Source organism: Lissotriton vulgaris, chromosome 6 (assembly GCF_964263255.1).
Source record: "Lissotriton vulgaris chromosome 6, aLisVul1.2, whole genome shotgun sequence".
NCBI classification, from domain to species: domain Eukaryota; kingdom Metazoa; phylum Chordata; class Amphibia; order Caudata; family Salamandridae; genus Lissotriton; species Lissotriton vulgaris.
In genome coordinates, this window is record NC_141694.1 from 1,093,201,377 (window position 1) to 1,093,224,630 (window position 23,254).

The following is a 23,254-nucleotide window of genomic DNA, read 5'->3' on the forward strand; positions in this document are numbered from 1 at the left end:
TTTCATATGTAGGGATCGTATATACCCTCAAGCCTCTTGGTACAAGCCCAACATCTATATATTTTTGCAGCGATTCTGCCTCCCACCATTTGGATACTTCTTTGCGGTGCAGTTTTTCGATTTTGTCAAACAATTGCTGTGTTTGTACCTCATTATTCAGCAAAGAGTGTTCTTTTGAGGTCTGGTTATCTTCAATCGTATCTTGTGTTGTTGTTGTGAAAAAAAGACGATCTGACATTTCTTTTCTTTTGGCTTCATTACGAGCTGCCATGTCTTTGCCTTTGTTTACGTTGATAGAAGTGCGTATTCCAGCGCACTGACACCCAGATGCGTTGGAAAGAATCGTCGTATTCACGTTCTTCCTCGCTCAACCACCGCGGATAGGAATAGGTTAAAGTCGTGCCCACACTCCAGAGTATTGGCGTTTGTGCAGGTTTTCGTCAAATCACCCGAACGTAGCAGTTTTGCAAATGGAATTTCACTCCGGGTCTTACGATACCGTTTTCATAGCACGCTGCTTTCCGGCGTTTCAGTTCTTTTACCTTTCCTCTTTTAATCCCCCAGCTCTTCCTGGATTCGGCTCAAGAGATTTGTTTCTCCGATCACGGCTCAAAGGGATTTAATTCGTGGGACACCAGGGGCATTAATATTTTTTACGTACACAATTGTCCGGTTGCTCCTGGCGTCTAAGTCGGTTGCGATCCGGCGTGGGTGCCGGTCACCCAAAGTAATTTCTCACAAAGTTTCCCCTCTCAAGAAGAAGACAACGCAGGATACTTCTGGATGCTTCAAAGGTGTTTAATAAGGCAAAAGTGGTAACTGCCTACCAAAGCGTTTCGCCAGTTACGGCTTGGTCACAGTAAAGCTGTTAAAGTGACTGTGCTATTTACATACAATTACACGAACAGTGAAGTTGGACTAAATTCCACAACAAAATAATAGTGGCAGACATTTTAAACTAGTCATTTGTGTAAGTCCGATAAATGATCATCCTTAATAGTATCTCCACACAGCTTGACGTGCATCACACCCAATAAGTGGAATGAAAATAAGGTTATGAAAATATTTTGTCCATGTCTATTATAATTCCTTCATAACATTGCAATAAAGTCCTTGTAGGCATAGTGCATTCATACCCGTTAGTGCAAATTAAGCTTAACATCAATGTATTAAAGGCATACATAATATCATTGTTCATTAACATGATTCTCAACCCAAATAATTCCAATTTTCAGAACTTTTGAAATCAGCAACACTCCTGCCCAAGTGGGCATATATCATCAAAGGGCAATATCTTTGTTTCTAGGCATATCTTTCAAACAATCACAAATGTCTCTTCTTTTGTAATCTGCTTCACTCCCGCCCAATCTTGACTCCAGCACTCTTAACTGATGTAATCTGTCCCCACCTCTGATTGATTGTTTGACAGAGTCTAACACCACATAGGATAACAAATTGTCATTTTGGCCATGATAGATTTTAAAATGTCTGGCAACTGGATATTGCTCATTATTATTGCGGATTGCCCTTTTGTGTTCAAGCACTCTTATCTTTACCCTGTGCTACCGATATAATACTTTTGACAGGGGCAAATGAGGAAATACACACAATACTCTGTATTACAATCAAAGGGCCCTTTGATAGTAAATACTCTGGTGCTGTTGGGTACATTTATTGTCACACAGTTTTTGCTTCCCTTGCATGCCTTGCACTTCATGCAACATTCAAAACCTCCTGTGATTTTATTGGGCTTGCTTTTCAAGGCTGAAATTGCATTTATGCTTAGTTCATCCTTTAATGATTTACCTTTTCTGAAGGTGATTTCAGGAGTCTCATTTAGACATTGGCTCAAGTAGTTATCTGTTTTTAAGATTGGCCAATTTTGTGCTAGGATTTTACGCACCTGAAAGGCCAGACCTGAATAGGTGGTAATGAACCTCACTGTGTTATTACTCTCCCCTGGTATTTTTTGTTTAGGTGTCAGTAATGCTATTCTCTCCACTTTATTGACTTTTTCAAATGCTAGATAAATGGTTTTCTTTTTGTATACTTCTTTGCGGTGCAGCTTTTCGATTTTGTCAAACAATTGCTGTGTTTGTACCTCATTATTCAGCAAAGAGTGTTCTTTTGAGGTCTGGTTATCTTCAATCGTATCTTGTGTTGGTGTTGTGAAAAAGAGGCGTAATATGTGACGTCATTAGCAGTGCATTGCGGGCGCGCCAGTTATAGTGAGTACAACTAACTATAATGTGGGAATTTCAATGGTTTTGTATGAGTAAAATGTCAAGCTAACTATAATTGATATGAAACCTATGGTTTTTTAAATGAATTTGTTAGTTTTTGTTAATGCTAATTCCTAACTATAACGTGTGTGAAACCTATGGTTTTTTCAGTGAATTTGCAAGGATTTTTAAATCTAATTCCTAACTATAACGTGTGTGAAACCTATGGTTTTCTTTAGTGAATTTGCAAGGTTTTTTAAATGCTAACCCCTAAATAAAATATGTGTTAAAATCTTTGTTTTTTATAAATATAAATACAACATCAAAACACTGAAAGTAGTTTTTTTCTCCTTTCTTTACTGCCCTTCCCTTAGTTTTTCACTCCCCTTAACTCACTCCCCTACCTTTAGTCCCCTTCTTTCACTCACTCTTCAACTCCTCTTTTGTCACTCACCATACTCCCCTTTTCCCACTATTTCTCTTAGTCCCTTCCTTCCCTTCACTCAGTTATTTCAATCACTCATTTATGCACTACGCTTTCATTCAAAAAAATGAACAACACAGTGTATTAGGAATATAATTATTTTTAGAGAATTGAATGAGTTCTGAAAAGAACTTTTTTTTCTTTTGTGGTTTTATATTTTTTTTAGCTTTTTATAAGTTTTATATATTTTTTTGTTTTTTGAAGAAAATTCAGGAACTGCAACATGGAAACTGTTCAACAAGAACAAAATAAATGAAAAATATCAACAAAAAAAATGTATCTCCTTTCAGAGCATTTATGATTCTGAATGCTGCGTTCAATTAGATTCAGGCTCTGTTCTCCAAAAACAATAAGATCAAAACATTTGTTGCACCGCATATGCACATGCGCCAAATATGGCTTAAGGTCCATTTCTGCTGTTGCTGGCGATGGAGGTGGAGCTGTAGATGTGCTGGCCACAGCTGGTGGAATCTGCTGGGCCAGAGCTCTTGTGGCTGCTTGGGCATATTGCACAGGGTGCACATTTTTTACATGTCTGATCATAGTATGGATTGAAAAGGAGTATTTTTTTAGAGGGTTTCCCCTTGAAAGAACAGTACCACAAAGGGTACACGTTACTTCAGGGGCATTTACCTTTTTTAGTCCCTCAGGAAAAGTAAAAAACTTCCAAATAAAAGAAGATTTCCCCTTCTTGGCTCACTGGCGATATTCTATGTGGGAGTTAGAAGAAGAAGATGTTGTTTACTGTCTTTCTGCCATTCTATTGTTTTTTCTGCTTCCAGCTCCAAAAAGGGTCCTTCTTTCAGGAGAATAAAGCAAATAGTGAGGGAAATGGGTGGGGTTTTTGAAGATTCTAGATCTGAAACTGCTATGAACCAATGAAAAGTATTGTTTTCGAGTCACATGACTTGACGTGCGCACTCGGGTGCCCGCACGTGGTGCGCGCACCCGGTCGCGCACCTCGCTTTAAAATTGCGTTTTACCCGATTTACATAAAAGTTTCATAAGATAAAAAGGAGGCAAGATAGACACTCCCTGACCCCCTAGAGCTTCTCAGGGGGTCCCTAAAGAACCTTTTTTTTTTAATTAAATTGCGAGGTGCGCGACCGGGTGCGCGCACCTCACCATTTTTTCACACTCAAGGTGCGCGACTAGGTGCGCGCACCTCGCAACTTTTTTGAAAAAAAATGTTTTTTGGGCCTTGGGAGTCCTTAATAGACACCCTGAGAAAACCTAGGGGGTCAGGGAGTCTCCACCCTGCCCCCTTTCCACGGTCTGCCCCTTTGTTCTCTACAACATGTTGACTCGCACTGACAATGGCGATCAACACTTCCTGATTTTCAACGAATTGAATGTTGACAGATGTCAAACAGCAAATCAAAATTCCGCTCGCGCGCAGGGGTGCGCGCACGGGTGCGTGCTTATAGATATTTAATTGATTTTAACTTTAATTTTCTCAGCAACTAGTGGAGAGATTTACACCATTTAAAGAAAAGCGTAATCTGCGAACCAGACTCTACCTTTTTGCCAAATTTCTTATAATTCCATTCAGCCGTTCGGGCTGTAGCCGTGTCTAATCGTCCTATGGAAAATAACATGGGGTAAACACGTTTTGGGCCCCCCCTTTATCTTAGCCCGCACTTGACGAATCCCCCCCACACTTTCAGGGAAGGAGCGGAGCGGGCCATCTTCTTTGAGAAATTCGCAAAGATTCATCCACCTGTGCCAAAGTTACTCCAAATAGAATGTTGCAGATTTACTATGAAAACTAGGTCCTAACTATAACTACCTACTGGCGACCGCCGGTAGGTAATATATATATATATATATGTATTCACTGAAAAAAAACATAGGTGACAGGTACATTATAGTTAGCTGGACTGTCGGGATTGGCAGCAGCGCAAGAATGAATAGTCGCCACTAACCTTGTTCTGATGACCGGCAGAAACGGTCCCCCAGTCCCGCCCAGACACGTTCCCAACAGAGGAATTACTAACCCTCTGCGTGACTTGGTGCCAAGGGGGGGAAAAGGGAAGTGGATAAAATAACAAACAGACTGTGGTGATCTTCTGTGGGTCCCTCAAGGGTCGGACAAAAGGACTGCGTGATACCAGGAGGAATGTCCACACTGCAAAGGGGAACGACAAAACAGAAGGATTAACACCAATCCTCTGGTGAGAGATAGAGTCCAGAAACCTTCTTCCTCTACTCACCAGAATATCATACAACCGAACCATGTAGTTTCGGCTCTGGGCATAACTGCATATCAATTAAACAGGGAAAGTATGTTTCAGCTCGTAGGAGAAATGCTGGATTGTAATTCCTCCCAAAAGGACAGTTTTCATATGCCGCCAGAGAACAGAACACAAGAGCGCATTCGAAACGAAGTTCATCAAGGAAATAGGTCTTGTTGTTAATTTCACAACACGAGTTCAGAAACCGTCTGTTAATAATGCTCCTCAGTGAAGTACAAACAAAACAGCAGCCATCCAGATAGGATTTCCCTTTTCCACGATAAAAACAGTACAGAGTAAATGAGGAACTCGACACCCAAAACGTGACCCTTGCTACTTCTGAAAGGTATTTCAGTGAGCGCGTCTTTAACCAGCAGACTCACTCTTTAAAAATAACCTTTCTTTTCCCGTCAATGCCAGGTAAACACAAACCGCGCGTTTACAGACACCGCGGCTATACCCTGACACAATGAACACAGGAACAGAATTTAACACGAAGGAGGCGAGCCCGCACTTCTTTCTTTCCAGTACTTAGCGCAATTCACGAGCTGTACCCGAAATCCAGGAAACAAAGTTCAAGACGTGGTCCAAACACAGCAGGCTTCTATCTTCAAGCTGAAATCCGGTGGGAATCACCATCCGCCATCTCCACACGATCCAGGAAGTTTGACAAGCACCTTCCCCTTGTGAGGGAGGTGCTTTTGTAAGATCCGCCCTGTGCCTCCGAGTGCCTGCCCCTTAGCATGCTGGTTCTTGTAGTGTTTCTGGCCGTTGTTGCTCACACCAGGTTGGACACACAAACAACGGGATACCCTAGGATGGTATGGCATGCGCCCCCTTGACCACGAGATCGCTACAGAACCCCCTCTCAAGGACTGCCGACCCGGCGGTCGACCCGGCCTACCCGGATGCAAGGAATGGTAACGTTCCACCAACTCCGGGCAATTTAAGTTGCTCACAGGTTCCCATGTCCTTTCCTCAGGTCCATAGCCCTTCCACTCCACCAAATACTGAAACCTGCCTCTAACTATCCTGGAGTCAAGAATGGACTGCACCTCAAACTCCTCCTGGCCATCCACCTCAACAGGAAGGGGTTTCTCTGGTAGTCTCATTCTGGGAGGGCAGGGTTGGAGGAGGGAAACATGGAATACAGGATGGCGCTGCCATGAATCAGGAAGGGAGAGTTTCATCGCCACTGGATTGATGACCTCAACTATACTGTACGGACCCACATATTTCGGCTTCAGTTTGGAAACCGCTTTTATACGGAGATTTTTTGTGGAGAGCCATACTTTCTCCCCTACCTTGTAGTCTGGTTCTAATGTTTGTTTCTTGTCGGAAAAACGTTTCTGAGAGGACTGAGCATTAGCTAGACTGTGTTTTGCGGCTATGAGCACCGCACCCAGGAGATAGTGACGCCATTCTTCACATGCTCTTTTTATAGCAAGGAGTTCTTTGTCAGAGATGGTATAATTAATCTCGCAAGGCATTCGTTTTTTTGAGAAATAAGCAACAGAGTGAATTTGGCCAATCACAGGATGTCATTGGGATAGTACACCTCCAACAGCATAATGAGATGCATCCGATTGAAGAATAAAAGGAATCTGAGGATCAGGATGACGAAGGATTGGAGCCTGGGTGAACTGCTTTTTGAGGAACTGGAACGATCTAGCTGCCTCCTCGCTCCAAAAAAAGGGGGTATTTTTCCTCAAAAGGCTGAAGATCGTGTGTATTATTTTGGAGAAATCTTTGATGAATCGCCTGTAGTAATTTGCGAAGTCGAGGAAGCTCTGCACCGATTTGACATTCTGAGGGGTGTCCCAACTTGTGATTGTATCAACTTTACTCGTGTCCATTTGAAAGCCTTGTGCATTGATTACATAACCAAGAAAAGAAACTTCCTGAGCATGGAACAGACACTTCTCAAGCTTTGCATAAAGCGAATTTTGCTGCAATTTGCCAAGCACGGTTTTCACATGGGTTACATGCTCCAAAAGGGTAGAAGAATAAACGAAAATGTTGTCTATATATACGACGCAAAAGGTTTTCAGACATGAAAAAACTGAAACGTGGCAGGGGCGTTACACAGCCCAAAGGGCATCACCCTATATATATTCGAACAGCCCAAATTTTGTCCGAAACGCCGTCTTCCACTCATCCCCTTTTTGGACCCGGACCAAATGATACGCTCCACGAATGTCGAGTTTGGTGAAAAAAACGGGTCCCTTCAGTTGGTCCATGAGCACTGGTATCAATGGGAGAGGGTATCGATTCTTGATTGTCACACGATTTATAGCTCTATAATCGATGCAAGGTCTTAATTCGGCACAATCCTTTTTGGGAATGAAGAACATAGGGGATGAGGCTGGTGATGTTGAGTGTCTGATGAATCCAGATGTAAGATTCTCCTCAATGTAGGTTTTTAGGTACTGTGTTTCCTTCTCAGTCAAGGCATAGACCCAGCTGCACGGGATGTCTGCTCCGGGCACCAGTTCAATACAGCAGTCATATACCCGATGAGGAGGCAGGTTGGTAGCCTTTTGTTTATCGAACACAGGAAGGTATTCGTTGTACTCCTCAGGAAGGACAGTAGCACAACAATAATGTTCTTGAGAACATATCATCGCCAGACAGACTGAAGGCGTTATGCCAGGGGTGGGTGTAACAGGAAAGCCCTGATTGCAATGTTCCTTACAATAATCAGATGATAGAGTAATGGTACGTGCCGCCCAACTGACCATAGGATCATGAAGGGTCAACCACGGCATACCCAAAATTAGTCGAAATTGAGGAGCGTCAATAAGATCAAACTAGATTTATTCCTGATGATTTTGGCTGGTCACATAAACAAAGTGAATCCAGCAGGGGAGAGGGACAAGAGTGATCAAAAGTGATTGGAACACTCAGAGTGTTGAAAAATACCCCTCACACACCAAAAGGCCCCTTGGTGTCATGTTTCATCATCGGGGTCTTCGCACCCCTCTATCGGGATGCGGCGTGCTGCGACCTACGACTACGCGGGAGCACTTCCAATGTTGGCTATGTGTGGTGTCCAGTGTGTGGGGTATATACAGAGTGAGTGGGGGGTGTGTAGTGAAAAAATATTAAAAAGTACCTGGCACTAGAGTGTGAAAGAAAAATTTATTCTGGGCTCTGGCTGGTACTGTTAAAAAAGAAGTGCAGGTTGAGTTCTAAGTTGTATAATGAACAAGACCTCTGGTGTGCATTATTGTCGACATGTTTCGGAGACAAGCTCCTTCCTCAGGACGGGGGCACAACCTCCCCTCCCTACTCACGTCTATTTTTAAAAAATTGTGTATTTTACAAAAAAGTGAAAAATTAATTACTTTAAGGCTAAGTGTGCCTACAGCGGTCTGCTACAAGCACAATGACCTGTAGAAAGACAAAAGAAAAATATTTACAACTAATGGTTACCCATGTAGCGGGTAGTTCAAACTGGTGCAGTCACCAGGAACCGTACCATATGCTTATTTTATAAGCTGTAAAAAAATGGACTCACAACACATACAACATATAACACACAAAGTACTAGGATGTACTGTAAGAGGTTGTCCTACTTGTGAAGCTTTCTTGTGGGCTTCATGAGCATAGTCAGAACGCCGGGGTGTTGCTTCAATGGCTACCTGTGGTAGGTAATAATGTAGCTGTAATCATTCAGTCAAACACACTTACGTTCGTGGACGATTTCCTATAGGTCGTATGTTCCGTATCATACTCACAAGCACAGGACTCCTTTGTCACCGTCTTACCCCGCACGCTGCTCCGCTGTTGTGGAGTTTAGGTGCGGTTCAGAGTATTTATACCTTCCCATCCTGATTGGTGCTCGTAAGGGTGTGTTGAATGAGGGTGTTACCTACCACAGAAAGTATGCCCATGTATGGAGCATCCGCTTTCTAACCAAACAGGGCTCATGTGTCTATTATGGCCGGTGACGGCCTGAAAATGGCGTTACATCAGGGATCCAGTGTCGACGGCGCATGTGCAGTTGGGTTAACACATGTGTACATGCCTGACGGTAGTGAGTGTTTTCGGCGCATGCGTTGTGTCCAAAGAATCACACATTGTTGCTACTCAGAACTGTTGGTTCCTTATGATGATAATTGACTCCAGGGTACATCATCATTAAGTCCGTTCAGATGGGTCCCCAATCTGAACACCCAACGCTGTTCCTTCTGAAAGAGGCCGGTCTCAGAGGGCAGTTGTTCTATAACCGTCCACTTTAAATCATTGACACAGTGTTGTTGGGTCAAAAAATGCGTAGCCATTTTGGTCGTGCTCTTTTTGCATCTCACATTACTTTTATGTTCACTCATGCGTGTTTTTATGGCTCTTGTGGTCATTCCCACATATTCCAGATTACATGGGCATTTGATCATGTAGATGACGTTTTTTGAGTTGCAATTTGTGAATCTCCTTTGTTCCCATGTCGAGCCATTACGAAAAGTAAGTCTTGTGCTTTTTTCGGTCAAGTGGCAACTGCTGCAATTGCCGCAAGGGAAATGGCCCTGGATGCCAATCGTGGGTTGGAGGGCTGTTGTAGTTGGTTTCGGCCTTGTGTGTACCAATATGTCTCTAAGATTACGTCCCCTGCGATGTGCAAACATTGGTTTCTCAAAGGTCAGTTCGCCACAAGTTAGTATGCGCCAGTGTTTGTTTACAATCTTAGATACATCATTTGACAAAGCATTAAATGTTGTTACACAGATTGGCCGTTTGTTTTCTGTAGGTTCTTTTACTTTTTCCTCGAGTAAGGCCTCTCTGTTATTGTTTTTTGCCCTTTTCATAGCCTTGTTAATGATTTTTTCAGGGTACTCTCGTTGTTTGAGTTTCTTTTTCAGATCATTTGCTTGTTGTCTGAATTCAGAGAGATCTGTGCAGTTGCGCCTAAGGCGTAAAAACTGTCCATATGGCAGATTTTCTCGGAGATGTCTCGGGTGAAAACTGTCAAATCTCAACAGACAATTCCGGGACGTGGGTTTGAAGTGAGTGGTGGTCTTTAATATTCCCGACTCAGCATAAATATTCAAATCAAGGAAAACCAATGTTTTATTGGAAACTGTGCTCGTGAATTTCAGAAAGGTGTTTTGGTTATTGAGCCATTCCAGAAAGTTAGTTGCTGACTGTTGATCACCTTCCCAGATGACTAGGATGTCATCTATGTACCTCCTCCAGCATTTTATGTTGGCTCTATAAGGGTTTTGATCATGGAGGATCTTGTTAGTCTCGAGATGGTGTACATAGAGACCTGCTAGGCTCGGAGCAAAGGTGCTCCCCATGCTAGTCCCATGGCATTGTTGGTACAGCGTTGTTTTGTATTGGAAAAAATTCCTTTGTAAGGCCAAAGAGATGCATTCCATTACCAACCCACGTGGCGTTTGGTATCTCCAAGGTGTCGAGAAAAGGACTTCCTCTATGATCATCAATGTTTCATCATGGGGAAGGCTGGTATATAGGCTTTCCACATCAAGGGACATCAGAAGTTGTGTTTGTGGATCAAAGGTTGTCTCTTGCAACAGTTGTAGGACCGCCTTTGTGTCCTTCAGGTACGTGTTTGTGGCTTGTACTAGAGGGCGTAAAAAGGCATCAGCGAACTTGGATAGTGGTTTTAATATGGAACCAATACCCGATACAATCGGTCTTCCTGGTGGTTTGGTTATGTTTTTATGTATTTTAGGAATACAGTAAAAGTATGGGATGCGTGGCTTTTTTTGCTCGAGGAATTCCCCTTCCTTCTTACTCAGCCAGTCGTGTGTTACGCCTTCTTCAATCATACCTCCGATCCGTATCCTGAGGTTTTCAGTTGGATCTTCATGTAGGACCATGTAATTACGTCTGTCTGATAGGAGTCTCAGGCATTCATTGTCGTAGTCCTCCGCAGTTTGTAGCACGATCGCTCCCCCTTTGTCTGCTGGTTTAATCACCAGGCTTTTGTCATCAGACAGCGTTTTCAAGGCAGTTTGTTCCTCCTTTGTCGTGTTGTAAAAAGTCCGTGTGGTGGACTTATCCAGTTGGTTCACTTCTGTCATGATGGCTTTTTCAAATGTTAATACTTCGAGGGGAATTGTTGAGTCCGGAGGTGTGAAGGTTGATTTTGGTTTTAGACCTGTATCTGTTGTTGGAGCTTGCGGTGGTTTGTCGTGGAAGAAAGCCTGTAGTTTTAACTTTCGTATGAACTCTTGTATCTCCACGTTTATTTTAAAGATATCCGGTCTTTGCGTTGGTACAAAACCCAAACCTTTGTTAAGTACCTGTCGTTCTGTTGTCGTTAGTGGCTTTGAAGTCAGATTAACCACTAGGTCCCTCTCTGGTTGCTGGTTGAGGCTTGATTGGGTAAGGAGCCCGTCATACTCCTGGTCTGTCGTGAGTTCTCTTGGCCGTTGTCTTCCCAAGTTACATTGTTGCCTTTCCGGTTCTTTCCACGGTTCCCAGGGCGGGACCCTAAAAAAGGCTGCGGACCAAAGAAACCCCCATTGAAGTCTGGATTCCATTGTGGATAACCTTGGACATTTGGTGGGTGATTAAACTGAAATGGCTGGAAAGGTGCTTGTCCCATGTATTGTGGATATTGGGGTTGGTATATCCACAATACATGGGACAAGCACCTTTCCAGCCATTTCAGTTTAATCACCCACCAAATGTCCAAGGTTATCCACAATGGAATCCAGACTTCAATGGGGGTTTCTTTGGTCCGCAGCCTTTTTTAGGGTCCCGCCCTGGGAACCGTGGAAAGAACCGGAAAGGCAACAATGTAACTTGGGAAGACAACGGCCAAGAGAACTCACGACAGACCAGGAGTATGACGGGCTCCTTACCCAATCAAGCCTCAACCAGCAACCAGAGAGGGACCTAGTGGTTAATCTGACTTCAAAGCCACTAACGACAACAGAACGACAGGTACTTAACAAAGGTTTGGGTTTTGTACCAACGCAAAGACCGGATATCTTTAAAATAAACGTGGAGATACAAGAGTTCATACGAAAGTTAAAACTACAGGCTTTCTTCCACGACAAACCACCGCAAGCTCCAACAACAGATACAGGTCTAAAACCAAAATCAACCTTCACACCTCCGGACTCAACAATTCCCCTCGAAGTATTAACATTTGAAAAAGCCATCATGACAGAAGTGAACCAACTGGATAAGTCCACCACACGGACTTTTTACAACACGACAAAGGAGGAACAAACTGCCTTGAAAACGCTGTCTGATGACAAAAGCCTGGTGATTAAACCAGCAGACAAAGGGGGAGCGATCGTGCTACAAACTGCGGAGGACTACGACAATGAATGCCTGAGACTCCTATCAGACAGACGTAATTACATGGTCCTACATGAAGATCCAACTGAAAACCTCAGGATACGGATCGGAGGTATGATTGAAGAAGGCGTAACACACGACTGGCTGAGTAAGAAGGAAGGGGAATTCCTCGAGCAAAAAAAGCCACGCATCCCATACTTTTACTGTATTCCTAAAATACATAAAAACATAACCAAACCACCAGGAAGACCGATTGTATCGGGTATTGGTTCCATATTAAAACCACTATCCAAGTTCGCTGATGCCTTTTTACGCCCTCTAGTACAAGCCACAAACACGTACCTGAAGGACACAAAGGCGGTCCTACAACTGTTGCAAGAGACAACCTTTGATCCACAAACACAACTTCTGATGTCCCTTGATGTGGAAAGCCTATATACCAGCCTTCCCCATGATGAAACATTGATGATCATAGAGGAAGTCCTTTTCTCGACACCTTGGAGATACCAAACGCCACGTGGGTTGGTAATGGAATGCATCTCTTTGGCCTTACAAAGGAATTTTTTCCAATACAAAACAACGCTGTACCAACAATGCCATGGGACTAGCATGGGGAGCACCTTTGCTCCGAGCCTAGCAGGTCTCTATGTACACCATCTCGAGACTAACAAGATCCTCCATGATCAAAACCCTTATAGAGCCAACATAAAATGCTGGAGGAGGTACATAGATGACATCCTAGTCATCTGGGAAGGTGATCAACAGTCAGCAACTAACTTTCTGGAATGGCTCAATAACCAAAACACCTTTCTGAAATTCACGAGCACAGTTTCCAATAAAACATTGGTTTTCCTTGATTTGAATATTTATGCTGAGTCGGGAATATTAAAGACCACCACTCACTTCAAACCCACGTCCCGGAATTGTCTGTTGAGATTTGACAGTTTTCACCCGAGACATCTCCGAGAAAATCTGCCATATGGACAGTTTTTACGCCTTAGGCGCAACTGCACAGATCTCTCTAAATTCAGACAACAAGCAAATGATCTGAAAAAGAAACTCAAACAACGAGAGTACCCTGAAAAAATCATTAACAAGGCTATGAAAAGGGCAAAAAACAATAACAGAGAGGCCTTACTCGAGGAAAAAGTAAAAGAACCTACAGAAAACAAACGGCCAATCTGTGTAACAACATTTAATGCTTTGTCAAATGATGTATCTAAGATTGTAAACAAACACTGGCGCATACTAACTTGTGGCGAACTGACCTTTGAGAAACCAATGTTTGCACATCGCAGGGGACGTAATCTTAGAGACATATTGGTACACACAAGGCCGAAACCAACTACAACAGCCCTCCAACCCACGATTGGCATCCAGGGCCATTTCCCTTGCGGCAATTGCAGCAGTTGCCACTTGACCGAAAAAAGCACAAGACTTACTTTTCGTAATGGCTCGACATGGGAACAAAGGAGATTCACAAATTGCAACTCAAAAAACGTCATCTACATGATCAAATGCCCATGTAATCTGGAATATGTGGGAATGACCACAAGAGCCATAAAAACACGCATGAGTGAACATAAAAGTAATGTGAGATGCAAAAAGAGCACGACCAAAATGGCTACGCATTTTTTGACCCAACAACACTGTGTCAATGATTTAAAGTGGACGGTTATAGAACAACTGCCCTCTGAGACCGGCCTCTTTCAGAAGGAACAGCGTTGGGTGTTCAGATTGGGGACCCATCTGAACGGACTTAATGATGATGTACCCTGGAGTCAATTATCATCATAAGGAACCAACAGTTCTGAGTAGCAACAATGTGTGATTCTTTGGACACAACGCATGCGCCGAAAACACTCACTACCGTCAGGCATGTACACATGTGTTAACCCAACTGCACATGCGCCGTCGACACTGGATCCCTGATGTAACGCCATTTTCAGGCCGTCACCGGCCATAATAGACACATGAGCCCTGTTTGGTTAGAAAGCGGATGCTCCATACATGGGCATACTTTCTGTGGTAGGTAACACCCTCATTCAACACACCCTTACGAGCACCAATCAGGATGGGAAGGTATAAATACTCTGAACCGCACCTAAACTCCACAACAGCGGAGCAGCGTGCGGGGTAAGACGGTGACAAAGGAGTCCTGTGCTTGTGAGTATGATACGGAACATACGACCTATAGGAAATCGTCCACGAACGTAAGTGTGTTTGACTGAATGATTACAGCTACATTATTACCTACCACAGGTAGCCATTGAAGCAACACCCCGGCGTTCTGACTATGCTCATGAAGCCCACAAGAAAGCTTCACAAGTAGGACAACCTCTTACAGTACATCCTAGTACTTTGTGTGTTATATGTTGTATGTGTTGTGAGTCCATTTTTTTACAGCTTATAAAATAAGCATATGGTACGGTTCCTGGTGACTGCACCAGTTTGAACTACCCGCTACATGGGTAACCATTAGTTGTAAATATTTTTCTTTTGTCTTTCTACAGGTCATTGTGCTTGTAGCAGACCGCTGTAGGCACACTTAGCCTTAAAGTAATTAATTTTTTCACTTTTTTGTAAAATACACAATTTTTTAAAAATAGACGTGAGTAGGGAGGGGAGGTTGTGCCCCCGTCCTGAGGAAGGAGCTTGTCTCCGAAACATGTCGACAATAATGCACACCAGAGGTCTTGTTCATTATACAACTTAGACCTCAACCTGCACTTCTTTTTTAACAGTACCAGCCAGAGCCCAGAATAAATTTTTCTTTCACACTCTAGTGCCAGGTACTTTTTAATATTTTTTCACTACACACCCCCCACTCACTCTGTATATACCCCACACACTGGACACCACACATAGCCAACATTGGAAGTGCTCCCGCGTAGTCGTAGGTCGCAGCACGCCGCATCCCGATAGAGGGGTGCGAAGACCCCGATGATGAAGCATGACACCAAGGGGCCTTTTGGTGTGTGAGGGGTATTTTTCAACACTCTGAGTGTTCCAATCACTTTTGATCACTCTTGTCCCTCTCCCCTGCTGGATTCACTTTGTTTATGTAACTATCCCCGTGGAGCATGAATCCAACGATCAGCTCTACCTCCCTCTTTTGATTTTTACATGATTTTGGCTGGTCTGCATTAACAAGGAACATGTGTGATAAGCCACAGGACCGGAGGACAGAACGGTTCCGTCGACTGCTTTCACCAGCTCAGGCTTTCCCTTCTTTTCGCAGATGATTCCAGTCTGCATGGCATATTCTTGGTCGATGTAGTTTCCTGTAGCACCGGAATCAAGCAATGCGTCTATATCCAACGCGTCACGGGAAGTGACCCATAGTGTGACTTTAAGGTTCATGTGTGCGTCAGCTGGGTGTAGCGTATTAGCAAGCACGGGTGAGATTGTTGAAGGTTGGTAACCCAAGGCAGAGACCACTTCCTGATTTGGGTACTTTAGTTTTCCACCAGATCTCCTGACTGTAAAATGGCCTGAACACGAGGCACAAAAGATCTTCCGGGTAGTGCATTCCTAGCTCTGCATTCCTTAATGAAATGACCTCCTTTACCACAATACAGACATTGTTTCAATCTTCGTCTTTTCTCTTTTTCCTCCAGTGAAAGGGGACCACGTATGCCTCCTATTTGCATAGGTTCTGTTCCTTTGGATGTTTTGGGACGGTCTTCAGTAGGGCTTTTGACACGGGGATAGAAAGAATGACCATCTTCTCTATTTTTATCCCCTTTTCGTTCAAGGAGTCTATGGTCCAACTGGACCGTCAGATCTATGAGTTCTTCACATGTGTTAGGAAGCTGTACTACTTGTGCCAAAACGTCTTTGAGCTCCCCTCTCAATCCTTGATAGAACAGAGTGATTCTTTTTGCAGGAGGCCAGTCGGTTTCAACCACTAGTCTATTAAAAGACGTAATGTATGTCAGCAGATCTTGGGAGCCTTGACGTAAAGTTAACAGTTCCCTATCAAGGGTCATCATATGAGACTTTCTATCAAAAGGTTTCCGTAATTCCAGACAAAAAGTAGGAAAGCTGTGTAACATAGGGTCGTTATTTTCCAGTAAAGGAATAGTCCAGCTCGCAGCATTGCCACCCATATACGACATCATGAATGCCATTTTTGCTGGGTCATCTTAAAACACTCCAGGTTTACATAAAAAATGTAATCTGCACTGGTTCAAAAAGGTCTCGAACTTCCTGGGGTCCCTATAAAATCGCTCAGGGGGTGCCAAAGGTTTTCCCATGTTTTGTATGACGTGTACAGTATGGACAGGGTCAGTAGGGGGAGATGTGGTAGGGGGATGCACAGAAAACCCACCCCCTTCTGCTCCTAAAGAGGGAGTATGTGTGGTTGTAACAGGAGGAGGCAGTGTAGCCGGTTTAATATAGGGATCCCCACCAGTACCTTTACGTGTTAGTCCTGCTACCTCTCTCCGCAAGGTGCCTACTGTGATGTTGTCTTTCTTTATTAAGCTACTTCTCCTTTAAGGTCATTGCTTCCCTGCTCGGGGATATTTCTTAGAACATGATGGTTTTAGTATTCTTAGAATAAGAATTACACTGTGTTCTGTGTCAGTTGCTGCTCATATGCTGTTGGTGGATGAGGCGATTAAATTGAGCTGAAGATCTTCCATTTGTCTTAACTTTATTTATTCATTAATATACCACATTAATATTGGCGACGAGGGTGGGATGCTCTAAGGCTGTTGAGAGGGTCAACCGCACATTGAAGGAGTGTATCCAATTGGCCAGAGCCAGCGGTTTAAACTGGAAAGTAGTATTGAAGGAAAGAATTGATGCTTATCGTTGTTCCCCTCATACGACCACTGGGAAATCCCCATTTGAATTATTCAGGGGTAGGGTCCCTAATACCATGTGGTGTCCAGGGTGGATGAATTTAAAAAAGGGGCTCATTGACAATCGTGTGGGTGCTTGGAGAGAGAGAGAGTTAGAAAAGCAAACTTGTCGGAAAACGTACTTTGATAAGATCAAGTGTGTTAAATTTCATGATGTAAAAGTTGGTGATCTAGTTAAAATAAAGGCACCTGTAGGGAGAAGGTCTTGGTCTAAATACACAAATGTCAGACCTGTCATTAAACTTTTTGGTAATGCAATCAAAACACAGGATGGGAGGATTTGGAACAAAAGTCGTATTGTAGTTGTTAAGTCCAAAGACATTTCTCATTTTAACTGTGATTCTGACTCTAGTCTCCATTGTATTAATAATCCTTCTCCTTCCTGTTCCAGTTCTTCTCCTAATAATCGTTATAGGAGTCAGAGATTGCGTAGTGCACCTATGTACATGAAAGATTATGTATAGGCTGCTTTCTGTTTGTTTTCCTCATTTGTTTATGCTTTTGTTTTCACTATGACTCAATTTACTGTGAGTTTTATCTTGTTGTAAAGAAGGGAGATGTGTGATGTTGTCTTTCTTTATTAAGCTACTTCTCCTTTAAGGTCATTGCTTCCCTGCTCGGGGATATTTCTTAGAACATGATGGTTTTAGTATTCTTAGAATAAGAATTACACTGTGTTCTGTGTCAGTTGCTGCTCATATGCTGTTGGTGGATGAGGCGATTAAATTGAGCTGAAGATCTTCCATTTGTCTTAACTTTATTTATTCATTAATATACCACACCTACTTCCTTATATAGTACCTGATTCTCAGTTCTTGATGTGTGAACCTCATGTTGCAAAGCTGCCAAACTTTCCACCACAGAGGCCAACACAACCTCAATCTCCATCGTCTAGGCCGGGCATGTATACTTGGGCTTGCCAATCTGTCAGAATTGGCAGCAGCGCAAGAATGAATAGTCGCCACTAACCTTGTTCTGATGACCGGCAGAAACAATGACTGACGATAAGTCCCCCAGTCCGGCCCAGACACGTTCCCAACAGAGGAATTACTAACCCTCTGCGTGACTTCGTGCCAAGGGGGGGAAAAGGGAAGTGGAAAAAATAACAAACAGGCTGTGGTGATCTTCTGTGGGTCCCTCAAGGGTCGGACAAAAGGACTGCGTGATACCCGGAGGAATGTCCACACTGAAAAGGAGAACGACAAAACAAAAGGATTAACACCAATCCTCTGGTGAGAGATATTAGAGTCCAGAAACCTTCTCCCTCTACTCACCAGAATATCATACAACCGAACCATGTAGTTTCGGCTCTGGGCATAACTGCATATCAATTAAACAGGGAAAGTATCTTTCAGCTCGTAGGAGAAATGCTGTATTGTAATTCCTCCCGAAAGGACAGTCTACTTATGCCGCCAGAGAACAGAGCACAAGAGCGCATTCGAAACGAAGTTCATCAAGGAAATAGGTCTTGTTGTTAATTTCACAACACGAGTTCAGAAACTGTCTGTTAGTAATGCTCCTCGGTGAAGTACAATCAAAACAGCAGCCATCCAGATAGGATTTCCCTTTTCCACGATAAAAACAGTTCAGAGTCAATGAGGAACTCGACACCCAAAACGTGACCCTTGCTACTTCTGAAAGGTATTTCAGTGAGCGCGTCTTTAACCAGCAGACTCGCTCTCTAAGAATAACCTTTCTTTTCCAGTCAATGCCAGGTAAACGCAAACCGCGCGTTTACAGACACCGAGGCTATACCCTGACACAATCAACTCAGGAACAGAATTTAACACGAAGGAGGCGAGCCCGCACTCCTTTCTTTCCAGTACTTAGCGCAATTCACGAGCTGCACCCGAAATCCAGGAAACAAAGTTCAAGACGTGGTCCAAACACAGCAGGCTTCTATCTTCAAGCTGAAATCCGGTGGGAATCACCATCCGCCATCTCCACACGATCCAGGAAGTTTGACAAGTACCTTCCCCTTGTGAGGGAGGTGCTTTTGTAAGATCCGCCCTGTGCCTCCGAGTGCCTGCCCCTTAGCATGCTGGTACTTGTAGTGTTTCTGGCCGTTGTTGCTCACACCAGGTTGGACACAAACAACGGGATACCCTAGGATGGTATGGCATGCACCCCCTTGACCACGAGATCGCCACAGGGACATTTCACTCTTACAAAACCATAGAAATGCCACCGTTATAGTTAGTTCAGCTAACTATAACTTGCGCACCCGCAATGCACTGCTCATGACGTCACATATCACATCATTCATGACCTGGTCAGTGACATCACTGATGACATCTCAAATGACATCACTGATGATATTACTGATGACATCATCCAGTGACTGTGTGTTTCTGTAAAGTTTAAATGTTTTAGATATTTTCCAAGGTGTATTGAAAAATGAGTGGGTGTATAAGTGTCTGGATGGAGGATTTAGTAGGTGCATGACTGACTGTATAAGTGAGTGAATAAATGTGTCTTACTGAATGCATGGGTTAGTGGCTAAACTGTGTGAATGTCTGTATCAGTCTGTCTGTTGTTGTGCAAGCTGCTGCATGGGTTGTCAGTAACTACATGAGTGTCTATGTAGGTTATTGATTGGTTGTATGAGTATTTGTTAGGGAGACTGAGTGTGTGTGTGTGGGTGGGTAGGAGGTGTGTGACTGCATTGCTGTGTGAGTGGTTGATTCATTGGGTGTATGGGTTCCAGAGTGCATGTGGAAACAGCTGTATGGTTGCATGAGTGTGTGTATGGGTGTGATGGTGAGTGGATGGATGTCTCAGTGGTACATGTCCAAGTAACCACATATGTAAAAGGCAGTGTATGTGAGAGTTGATGTATATAAATGACCCTACATGATAGTCAGTGATTGTGAGACTGGCTGTATGGATGAGTGTGTACTTGTATCACTGATTATCTAAGAGAGTAAGTATGCGTTAGTATCTGTATGAATAAGTGAGGTGGTGTGTGTATAATTGTGTAGGTAAGTAAATGGGAGTGTGATTGATTCTTAGCATGACTAACTAGGCGAATGAGTAACTATATGGATGAGTGGCGGTGTGTGAGTGTCTGTATGGGTGTATGAATCCACATTATAGTGTTGTATTGATGAGTGACTGCATGTATGAGTGTATGAGTGATGTATGAGTGAATATATGGATGAATGAGTGGATGTGTGTGTAGACCTATGAATCAGTGAGTGTAGTAGTAACTGGTATTGGTATTGGTGTGTCAATGAATTAGAAAATGGTAGTCTGTATTTTACAGTGGGTGTATCAAAGGTTATATTAGAGTGTGAGGAGGTGCATCAGATTTTCACGTAGATGATGTCATCAGTGATGTCATTTGAGATGTCATCAGTGATGTCACTGACCATGATATGAATGATGTAATATGTGATGTCATGAGCAGTGCATTGCGGTGCGCGAGTTATAGTTAGCTGAACTAACTATAACTATGGAATTTCTATGGTTTTGTAAGAGTGAAATGTCCAGCTAACTATAACGTCCCTGAAACCTATGGTTTTTTTTAAGTGAATTTCTAAGATTTTTTAAATGCTACTTCTAACTATAACGTGCCTGAAACCTATGGTTTTTTCAGTGAATTTCAATGTTTTTTTAAGCTATTTTCTGACTATGACATCCCTATTAAGTACCCTTGAAGGTCCCTGGTGGCAAAGTAGCACACCCGATACATCCAGTAAGCGCTACAGACCTGCATTTCAGAGAGGTATTCTGAGGCTACACCCCTTTTTACAACACGCTGAAAACGCAGCTTCTGGCGCACTGCTGCTCAGAGGATGAGTCCACTTGTGTCTTGAGGTCCTCAGGACACAAGAGGCCCTCATCACCCCACCAGCAGTGCACCAGAAGCCTCGTTTGCAGAGTGGTGTAAAAAGGGGCATGGCCAGAGCACCTCTCTGCTACGCAGCCCTGTGGCGTTTACAAGAGGTACCTGGTCAATTGGTTGGCCCCCAGGGACCCTCAGGATTGAAGGGGAATTAATCTCCCAACTTAAAAATTGCCACAGGGCGCATTTGCACTGTGGTGCAGGGAGGGGGCAGAGCCTGATGTGACAAGTGGGCAAACGCGCCCTGTGGCACATTTTAAGATGGGTGATTAAGTCTCCTTGAATCCTGAGGGTCCCTGAGGGCCAACTAGCCCACCAGCTACCACCAAAAAGCGCCACAGATCTAAGTTGCAGAGTGTTATAAAAAAGGGGCGTGGCCTTGGATCACCACTCTGCAACGCAGCTCCCTGGTGCTTACTGGAAGTACCTGGTGGAATAGTTGGCCGCCAAGGACCCTTAGGATTGAAGGGGACTTAATCCTCCAACTCAAAACGTGATACAGGGCGCATTTGCACACTTTCCAAATCAGGCCACGCCCCTCCCTGCACCACTGTGCAAATGTTCCCCCTGGTGCATTTAAAATTGGGGGATTAAATCCCCTTGAGTCATGATGGTCACTCGGGTTCAACTAGCCCACCAGGTGCCTCCAGTAAGTGCCACAGAGCTGTGTTGCAGAGAGGTTTAAAAAGGGGCGTGGCGTCGGACCACCTCTCTGCCAGGCAGCCCTGTGGCCCATACTGGAGGTACCTGGTGGGCTAGTTGGCCCCAGGGACCACCAGTATTGAAGGGGAATTAATTTCCCATCTTAAAATGTGCCACAGGGCGCATTTGCAGAATGTTGCTGTGAGGGGGCAGGCCTCCGGCACGATGCCAGTCTTTCTTTTTTTTAGAAGGGGGGCTGTGTGGCCCTTCTTCTTTTCTCTTTTTTGGGCCCTGGGGACCCCATCCCCCAGGACCTGACCCCTTTAAAAAAAAAAAATCTAAAAGGGAAGGGGGCCGCGTGGATCCCCTTCCGTGGCCAATTCTGGCCCGGAGACCCCATCCCCTGGGGCATGGCCACATATATGCATGTATTTAAGGAGAGGGCTGCTAGGCCTCCCTCCTGAGGCCTCTATTGACCCCGGGGACCCTATCCCCTGGGGCGGGCCTTAATTGTATTATTATTTTTGGGGGGCAGGGGGGCCGCAAGGAACCCCTCCCGGGCCACTTCTAGCCCCGGGACCCCATCCCCCGGGGCCGGCCCTATCCGCTGTGGACCGCTGGGAGCCCCAATGCCCCCACGGTCCTACTGGCTCCCCGCTTCCTGCGGGAGCCGGCATTACTTTTCCACATGGGGAGCTGCTAACATGCAGCTCCTCGTATAGAAAAGCAATCTGCTTTGGATTTTGAAAGAGAAAGCAGGTTTCCCTGCTCTCGATTCCAAAATCCAAAGCAAGTTTGCTATGACATGGCGGGAGCCGCACAGCTCCCGCCCTGTCATAGCAAACAGCAGTGTCCCAGGGTGGGCCCCCCGGGACACTACAGGAGCGGGCCCTGGGGGATGGCGGTCCCCAGGGTCAAGGTGGGCTCCAGGAGGGGAACCGTACGGCCCCCCTTCCTATGTGATTGAAGCCCTGGGGAGGTGGTAGCCCCCAGGGCTCGGGGGTCTGTAACGGACCCCCTAATTTCTAGTATTAGTGCCCCGGGGAGGTGGCGTTCCCCGGGGCGTGTGCGGGGGCTCAAGCCCCCATACTGTTTTTTTGTTTTTTTTTAAAGCCCCAGGGGGTGGCGGTCCCCATGGCAGCGGTGGGGCCATGTGCCCCCGTGAATAATTAAGAAAAGCCCCGGGGGTGGCAGTTCCCAGGGCTTGGGAAAAAGGAAGCCCCGCAGGTGGATATCCCCGTGGCTGCGGGAGGGCTGTGGGAGGGCTCAGTGCCCTTCCACACATCAGTTAAAGCAAGCCCCGGGGGAGGTGGTCCCCGGACCTGCAGGAGGGCCGAGTGCCCTCCTGCACATTATTTTAAGCAAGCGCCGGGGGTGGCAGTCCCCGGGGCTGTGGGAGGGTCGAGTGCCCTTCCGCACATTATTAAGCCCCAGGAGGTGGTGGTCCCCGGGGCTGCGGGAGGGCTGAGTGCCCTTCTGCACATTATTTAAAGCAAGACCAGGGAGGTAGTGGCCCCGCATATATTTGTTGGCAATGCCCCCGGCCCACCCAGGGGCCTCAATTACATTTTTACATTTCAGCAGGATTTTAGACCTCAGCGCGAATTTCGCCAAATTCTTTTTTTAATGCATTTTTGGCCCCGGGGTCCTTGTGGGACCCCTTGAGCAGGGCTAGG